This window comes from Mytilus edulis, chromosome 11, assembly GCF_963676685.1.
Source record: "Mytilus edulis chromosome 11, xbMytEdul2.2, whole genome shotgun sequence".
Classification (NCBI taxonomy): Eukaryota; Metazoa; Mollusca; class Bivalvia; order Mytilida; family Mytilidae; genus Mytilus; species Mytilus edulis.
In genome coordinates, this window is record NC_092354.1 from 5,903,910 (window position 1) to 5,914,029 (window position 10,120).

The window sequence follows — 10,120 nt, forward strand, 5'->3', positions numbered from 1 at the left end:
TTTTGACCTGATCAGTTATTTGCATTGGCAAACCAATAATAAGCAACCAAGGATGTTGTTCATTGCCTTTGCCATATTCTTTTTTATGAAATAAAGGAATTGTGCATTTTGTAATGTTTTGAATAAGCATTAATTCAAGGGAAAATTCCAAAATGGAAATAGAACTTCATAAAATATGAATACCAAAGAGAAAAATAAACTGAATAATGTACCACAAATAGACAAAACCTAACAAACGACAGTCTTCTAAACAACACATTGAAAAAAATGGAAATGATACCAGATACAAGATATTGTCCACAGTACACTGGTGCCTGTCTTGCCCTGTCATTTTTTATGTTCAGTGAACAATGAAAATGGAGTAAAAAACCTTATTTGGTATTGATGTTAGAAAACCATGTTATATAAGGAACGTGTACTAGTATGTGTACCAAGTTTCAAGTTGATATGACTACTACTACTACTTCACTCTAAACTAACTTCTAAACTAACTTCACCAAAATGTTTTACAAGATTCAGGACAGACAAATGAATGGATTGACAGTCTGAAAAGAAATAATGCCATCTACTATCATAGATAAGGCATTGAAGACAGAAACAGCACTAAATATAAACCATGGTCATCTCAGGTACTCTGGAATTCTGAAAGTTTCCTTAAGTGTGAATTCTTAATAAAACATAATAACCAGCTGTATAGTTTTTACTCATTTTTATTTCTTGACAACACGTCAGAGAAATTTATCCAATTGCTTGATTTTTGCTGGGTATATTGATCCCCAATAGCCCACTGTTGTAAAATCCCCAGTGTCTGGGAATAAATTTCGGGATAATCCAAATCAAAAACATAATAAACTACAATTAGTAACAGTAATGAGTCCAACACATTTAATGTTTGTCCTATTATTTTCCTGCCATCTCCAATTACGTGTGAACATAAAGTATTTCCCTCCTGGTCAAGGAAGACCACTACATACGAAGCCTCTCCCTCTTCCGTTTCCAAGTGTTTTATGGGAATGGAATCTATTTTCTGCACATTCTGAAAAAAAAACAAAAAAAACAGTCAATTCTTTTTTTATGAACTTCAGTGATGAATACAATAATTGGTCCTTGTACAAAAATTTAATAATTAACTTTTCACTTATTTATTTCATGCATAATATTTTATAAAAATAAATAGACAATGTGTCCATGCGACACAGATGCCTCCACTTGCATATAATTTAAAAAGGGCCATAAATCTAGAACAATAAAAGTGATGCCACCCAAATTCGAATTTGGTCTATGTTTTGAGGTTATTCATGTAATCATTTTGAATATAAGTTTCATTAATGTAAAAAAGCCAATTTTAATGTCAATTATCACAAGCAGTTTTTTTTGTGCAACTATACACACATCTTGTCAAAAGAGCTATTGAACACATTACTACCACTATCTTAATTAAAAGTATCAGTTTCTTGTACCAATATCAGAGTTTTATCTGTTTAAACTGTTACAAATTAATCTACCAAAATACTGTTTAAATGAATATACCTTTACAACTTTAATGAGGGTATATTGGATAGGGACAGAAATTTTGCCTTGGAACAGGCCACCTACGGACCCCTCAAAGAGTTGTTGCAAGGGTTCTTAACGTGCAAAGAGCGTGGCACTCTCGTTACACGAGGCATCGGATTTAACGTCCCCTTCTGACGGACGTGACTGCGAACTTGATACATCCCGCACAGCCAAACGGACGCCCCACTTCAGCAAGCGTTTTACTGCCGGTCAGTAGAAGACCAAGTGACCATATTTCTATACCCCAGTCACCCTTGGGGTAAAAAGTTATTACAAGGTATAACATTACAAAAGATACAACATAGGGTAACCTACCATATGAGACTTGTATGAATGTTCCTCATGCATTTTTACTTTTTATTGGATTTGATGCTGTTTTTTCTTCTTTTTCCACTTTCATAAATATCTAAGCTGTCATAAATGTGTCAATAAACTTAAGATATGAAAAAGAAAGGATACGGGGCATGCGCCAATGATTAAAAACAACCCAATGAAACATTAGAACCTAGAAAAATAACATTATCTAGGGGTTGTCGTGTGGTCTTCAGTAGTAAGCGACAACCCATATAAAAAAGATGTGGTATGATTGCCAATGAGACAACTATCCACAAATGACCAAAATGACACAAACATTAACAACTATAGGTCACCGTACCACATATAAACAAAAGAAATTTTTTCCAAAACGAGTGTCATCACAAAAAAAGTATCAGTTTTAAATTTGTCTGATTTTGACAAACTAAATACATTTTATTGATTACTGATTTTTTTTTAACATATTCAGCTATAAAAGGTACTGAAATGACAAATGAAAGATTATGCATGGTGGGGGTGAAATAAAAAGTGTCTTTTGACTCCCTCTCCCCTACATTTATTGCTGGAACATCTCTCATTGTTGTAACACATAAACACATTTGGTAGTCAGATTGCTTTCAACCATAAACTATAGTGATATGTTTCTTCTTCAGAATGCTAAATTTAAAAGTTTTAATTAATTTGTGATGATATTTCTTATTTACTTCCAGTTAGGCAAGATGTTATCTCTCATATCAAAGAGATAGAATATGGAACTGGCAGCCAATATTGATATAATGTGGTACTAATAGCTCCAATACCATCAGGGGCTGAAGACATAACAGGAATTGTGTGGGATTTGACCAACCTTAGACTAAAGAGAAAAGTTGTTGCTGCATTACAGATATTTTTAAACTCAGCAATTTTTATTAATGTTTTTAATGTTAATTCTCTCTCTTATGAATAATATGATATCTATACTTGCAATGAGCATGAATTGAAAGTTCCCCATGTCTGTAAAACTGTTTTCCCTGGATCAGTGAAAAAAAGTTATGTACCCATGGTCAAGTCCATGTATCAGATTCAAAAAGCAATAGGTCTGCTTAATTTGGTATACTGTATGATTGATCCTGATCTAATTGTCATGGTTTATTGATCAATGTGAATATTCAAAAGATTTAATATTGATTGTACATTGTATATATAGATATGATATTTATTTGTATCCTTTGAACCATCATGACCATGTTAAACTTTCATGATAATGTACAAATAAATATTGAAATATGATAGAGTTTATTAATATCATTGAAGAAGATTATTTCTATTATTGATTATGTGCATGAAGTAGGATACACACTTTCTGAAATATTTCATGGGCGATAATTAACATAACTGAGTCCAATGTTGAACAGGAATGGGTATTTTTTAATGAGCTCAGCTCTAGTTTATGCTGGTGTGAAATATAAGAAAATGCATCCTCAGTCTGAGCCCTAATGCTGTCATGTGATGTCTGGTGTTGCACATTGGACAAAATCGAAAACATGTAGCAAAACCATAAATATTGTCCAACATGGTTAACCCCGCCACATTATGTATGTATGTATGTGTCTGTCCCAAGTTAGGAGCCTGTTATTCAGTGGTTGCTGACCTTCGATAGCAAACTGACAATACTAGTCTACTAAGATTTGAATAGAGTGCACGGTTTTAAGAGCGGGGTTCATTTGAAGGGAGATTTAAATTCTTTCCAGTTAATCCAAAATCACATAAATGAGTAAAAAAAGTATGAGATAGAATATCAGTCGGTTTGAAACAACAAATTTTCCTTCTCAGTTTTAAAATCCTGCAATCTGTCAAGTTGTCTGATTTATCTGTATTCTTCAGTTTCTCACTAAAACACCATATATTTCCTATAAAGGAAAATCTTAACTTTTGAATAAACCGATTACTAAAAGAAAGTTATACATTAAGTAAACACCTTGATTCACAAGGAGTATATACTTGGTCAACTTTTATAAAAGATTCAACACAAGAAATGAATATTGATATACAAAAAGTAATGTCCTGTCAAAATATGGAACAAGTTAACAAACTAAAGACTTCAAATGGCTCTTGATGGTTTCTCTGTAATAACCCTTTTTGATGCAGCTCTTGGTCTTAGAGCTGCACCTCCCTTCTTACTACTGTGTGTATCCTTGAACTCCTCTTATCCAATTGTTGAAACCAATTTGTCAAATAATCGGACCTCCACATAAGTTTCCTTTTAACAAACTGATTCGTCATCAGAATCGGAACAACTGACGTCCTTGCTCTCTCCCGATGACATATGGTCATTATTCGTCAAATTAGTGAACAGCTTTTCTTTGTCACCATCTGAAATTGTTGAACTAGTATTCAATATTGCGCGTCGCCTTACTCTTGCCTGAAATGTATAATTACATTTTTCAATTATGATATAATTGACGGTTATGCGTCATGGTAAATATAAATATATATAACAGAATAAAATTGTAATGTCGTAAGCTCCATTTTTTGTATACTTTGATATGTTATCTTGTATGTTTGAGAAGCATTGTACTGTCCAATAAATAACTAATAGTTTACATTTTAACTGATGTCATACAGAGGACCTGAAGACTAAAGTACCTGATTTAAAAAAAATCACATGTTTGGTGACAATGTTGGATAGTATAGAGTTCTGTGATTATTGACTCTTCAAAATGATGTTAGACCACAATTTGCCACTTACAACTTAAGTGAGTCATTGGAAAGATAATTTCAATGATAAAAGTATAATAACTATACTAGAAAAGTTTGGGGAAATATTCATTGCTTAACAAGTTAGAATAATATATAAACATAAATCTCATTTAATATGCTCACAGCTCTTCGCGTGTCTAGCCAACTTTTTTTTTTGAACAAATAACGTTTCACACAACAGACGTGGATGACGTTGTAAGCCTGCACTGTACTAAACGTGAGTGTGTATTAGTAACAACCAAAAACACAGAAAAATAATAATAATAAATTTTATTATATATTAAATAACATATCAAAAATACAAAATGTAAAAAGTAAAATATAAGAGTTATAAAAACACAGGTTCAGAGCAATGTTGTTGCTTGCTGATGTATTATCTACATACGTAGATTGCTGCCTTTATATGGCCCATTGTATCCTCCTTTCTCTATGTGTGTAAAGTTCACACGGTGGTGTGTGTCCTTTCCAACTAACCTCTTTAGGTAAGTTGGGCATTCCATCGTCGCTATAGTTAATGACTAATTCCGATTTCCCGGCACAATTGTTATAGTTTGTTTCTATGTCTCGAGGAACTGGTCAATAAAATTAATGTCATCTGGATCGCTATTTTGACCGTACTGGAATCAACATTAACATCTAATATGAAGTCCAGAGAAGAATCAGTACTACTAGGAGTTATGTTGATTTCCTCTTTTGAAAGGTTTGGAGTGGTGTATTGTCCAGAACCCGATGGGATTTGTCCGTCTTATACATACTTGCCACCGAAATTGTTAGGTTGCTCCGACTTCCTTTTCTTTTTAAGATAAATCCGCCTGTCATGATTGAGCAGGCTATCTGCTCTTGTGAATTTTGCGTTACATTTATCGCAATCATTATGTTTGTTGATTGTGAAGGTTTAAATGCCTTTTTAAACTGCTCTTGCTTGTGTAGTTTGCTTGACACACATCACAAATATATGAGCTGTTGGACATCGTGTTCCTGGAACAGAAACTGTATGGTAGTTAAGGACGTCATTAGTTGACATTCCGGCGTTGGTTACTTTTGAAGGATTGTAAGGTCATAAGTAAATGATACTGACGCAAACAACATCCACCATATGTCTTTCGAAATCATCGAAGTCCTCTGGAACGAGCCTAATGACCACACGTCAGACGTCCTTAGGAGTAAAAGAGATGATTATTGGATGCTCCAACTCAGAGCGCTAAAACCCATTGGAATCAACAGTTCAGAGACTTCCAAATTTAAGTACACCACTCACTCTATTCTCTGGTTTATAATCATGAACTTGCGAATAATTAACGCTGGAAAAAATTTTAATCTCATATTGTTCTTCTTTTTTTTAAACTAACTAACGCATATTAAAAGTATCGCAGAGCAGTTCCTAAGTGCTTATGTGAAGTCAACAATTCTTACAGGATACGCTGAGTGCTTTGTCTCATTCTTTTCAATGCATACAATTTGTACATTGTTGCAAGTTTGTGTGTCATTTATGTTTTCTTCCTCATTTTGCGTTTGTCTTGCCACTTACCATTAAACAGTCATCCATCCCTGAAACATATAACCTATGATTTTTTCTTATAGTTTCAAAGTTCTACTACTTTGTTGGGAATAGACCAATTATATCGCTTTTGACAGAATCTTTGGAAGAAATGGCTTTACCTCCATTCAGTACAAAGGACATTTCAGATGTATAAACATTATTGGAAGAGGTCCATGTGGAAAAGTGAACAAAGCCGTAAAAAGGAAGAAAAACAATTTGTTGTCAGTAGCAGATGATTTGCCTTTATTTATAAAAGAAGCAAAAATGATGACAAGGACATAATAATGTGCTACAAATTCATGTTGTTTTCTTACAAAGACAAAGCCATTTTTCTGGATTATATCTCCTTGGTTTAAAAAGAGAAAAACGAAACAAGATATTGTGATAAACATTAAATTATATTTAATTACCAATGACGAAAATGCAGACTGTTTGGGTTCCGGGCATACGCCACATTTGACCATAGATGCAATAGCAGGGCTGCATTTTCTTCATAGTAAAAGAAAAAGTAAAATCACAAAAATTACTGAACTTAAAGGAGTTACACATAGAGACGTTTACATTGCTGTGTACACTATACTGTAAAAAAACGTATAACATCAGATGTTTTTAGGGATAACAAGTTTTCGTTGTTTTCCTTTCATATTTGCTTTCTGTGTATCTTGTTGCTAAAACGGAAAATCGAAACGCTATAATTATTATATGAAATTGACTTAATATATAGGAGGTAGAATATTATATACATGTAGTGCATTTACTGCAGATCAAGAATGATTATTCTGCACTGAAGTATAGAAACTGAACAACATTTTGGTCGAGCCTTCATCTTTAGTCAGTGGCGTATCCAGAAATTTACATGAGTAGTGGCCCACGGACTGCATAAAAGGAAGCTAATCTGGTCAAGTTTCAGTGATTTCCTATATAATAAACCAATTTGTTTCCTCTGTGTTTGGATTGATTAGATTGTTGGTTGCTTAACGTCCAGTGGCAAATATTTCATGCATATTCAGGACGAGAACAAGTTTATAATAAATACATTAGGTAGTTCTTGTCACAATAGAGGCCATCTTGGATGATGGTCGGGGAAATTGTTGGTTGCTTAACGTCCAGTGGCAAATATTTCATGCGTATTCAGGACGAGACCAAGTTTATAATATATACATTAGGTAGTTCTTGTTACAATAGAGGCCATCTTGGATGATGGTCGGGGAAATTTGGACTGCCACTGGAAAATGAGGGTTTTTTTTGATAGGGCCAGACATTTTGCCTTGCAGCAGGCACCTACAGACCCTCTATGTTTGGATGTTACACTTGTTTTAGAAAAGGGAGAAGGTTTGGTACCAATATATGTTTATTTCCACTGCTATTGTTTGCACCTGTCCAAAGCCAGGAATCTGATGTCCAGTGGTTGTTGTCTTTTTAATAATAATAATGTGGTTCATTAGTGTTTCTCGTTTCTCTATTTAATAGATTAAAATGTCGGTTTTTACCTTTTGAAGGATTACATTAGTAATTTTCTCGACTCTTTATAGCTTGTTGTTCAGTGTGAACCAAGGCCTCGGTCATAATTTGACCTACAATAGTTTACTTTCATAAATTGTTACTTGGATGAATAGTTGTCTCATTGACCTTCATACCACTGTCCACTATCTATATATAAGGTCTAAATTAAAAACAATGGTCAAACCTATGACAGCATTGAAGTTTCGATACAAGTTCATTATGGTATTTGAATTCTGTAAATAATCTCGAAGATATATCTAAAAAAAAGAACTAATGGAAATGCCCTCAATTGATAAAGCTTCAACAAATTAATATTATTTAGACAATAATTTGTATCCTTTAACACAGTTCAGTCTTTAATAGCTTTCTTCTGCAATGTAATATTGATCCGGGTAAGAGTGGTGCCTTACCACGAGACGACATGATCCAGAGTACTTATTACGCCTCTGTATTTGTCTGTGAATATAGAACAGATGGTGGGTTTGTGTCATCGAATTGGCGATTTTTTAAAACCTGGAAAACCAGCAAAAGGTCTGCTCTGCTTTCATGGTATTGTAACTTTCTGGGATTGTTGATGGATCATACGTAACTTTACACCGGGCATCCATGTGATTTTGGAGATGTTACCGGTCAACAATCTTTTTAATGGTCTTGCATAGCTTTTTCAGCGGAGCGTGAAATGGCAAGTCTTCTTTAGCTGCTTTGATGTAATCAAGGTGGCACATTTTGTCATATGCTAATATTAAAGATTCCCTGCTTGCCTCAAACTGATTTTCTGGCACTTTACTCAGCTCCAGCAACAAACTTCGTATAGTAAGGCAAGGTCCTTTTCACTTAGACATACGTTAAAATAAGTTTCATAACATAATGTAAAATATTGTTAACATAATTGAGTAATACAAATGACCATGTCTTGTTTAAATAAGACAAAAGGATTAGAAATATAAAATCAAATATTAAATACGTCTTTGGAAAACCAAATGATAATGCATTTGAATATAATACTTTTCATACTTTTTTATCAAATTTGCATTTACGTTTTCCAATTCATTTATTATTGAGAAATGTAAATTCCAGTATCGGGCACTTGTTAATTTGCTGTCGACTAGAAATCAGGTGTTACACAAATTAGTTAAACTATTTAAAAGAAAAAGAAAAGATGCCAAACAAGAGAAATGCCAAAGGATCGCCATCGGAAAGAAGAGAAGAGCGACTAGCAGGACATGAGGACAGAGAGGGCAGAACGAAGAAATTCCCCAAAAGAAGGACGAGACTGGCCGGAAAAGAACTGCCAAGAAAATACAAGAGGTCGGACACGTGGTGACAGAAGGACGGAGGAAACTACTGATATCTCATCAGGTAATGAGTCGGAGGATGATGCACGGGCATTCCCCTCTTTTAGGCACGACCCGTTATACAAAAACTTTGAAATTGCAAGTAATTCCATTGATTTCACTCCGTCACAAGAATCTAGCATTCATGACACAGTGGGGAAATACGTGCCTTTTTAAAATTAAAGAAAAGATTTGGGAGGGAAAACGCAAAAAGAAATGAAAGAGGTTGACGAGGGCGATTTGAAATTAAAAAGGGGAAAAATTTGCATTGAAAAAAGATCGTCGGGTGTTTATTTTTCCATAAATAAATGGACTTCAGCATTCATGGTTTTTATTAGTGTCTACATTTAGAAATACAGCACACGTGCACAGGAATTGTTAAAATATATGCACGATATAAGATTAGCGGCAACGAGGTCAGACAACTGGACAATTTGGTGTATACATTGGACCATATATAACCGATGATACATTGTGTATACTTGGTGTAAACAGTCCATGCGCTTTGTACATTTGGTATACTTGGTGTACACGGCCTATACGCTTTGTACATTGGGTATACATGTATACACCAAATTTTGTACACGAAGTATACGTATAAGTATCTGTTTGAAGTTCCTATGTGTGCTGGCAACAGACTATTATGATGTGTTTTATAGTAATAAAATATGTTTATTAACACAGAACAAGTCTCAAATGCATTTTAATATTTTATTTGGAAAATAATAAAACATTTGTTCAATTACATAGCATTATCAATCAGATGTGACATATCGACTAACTATTGTTTCCGTTGTCAGTAAGAAACTGTACCATTTTAACCTATTAATAATCATCAGTTTCAACAAAACTGAAAAGACATGAGAAGTGCACCATCATGACCCCATTTCCACACTACAAATAAACTATTTTTTTCCTTGTCAGTAATAAACTTAACCATTAACCTCTTATGGGGCCGGTCTCAGAGGTAGAACCACCTATGAAGGTGGTATAATGGTGATGTCCTTGTCGTTTATCTGAACAATGCCATTTATATAGTGATGTCTTTCTATATGTTTTATCAGTGCTTGTCCACTAATAAGAGGTCGTTTGTTGCAACGACAGATGCATGTCACACCTGGATGATCTCTATACA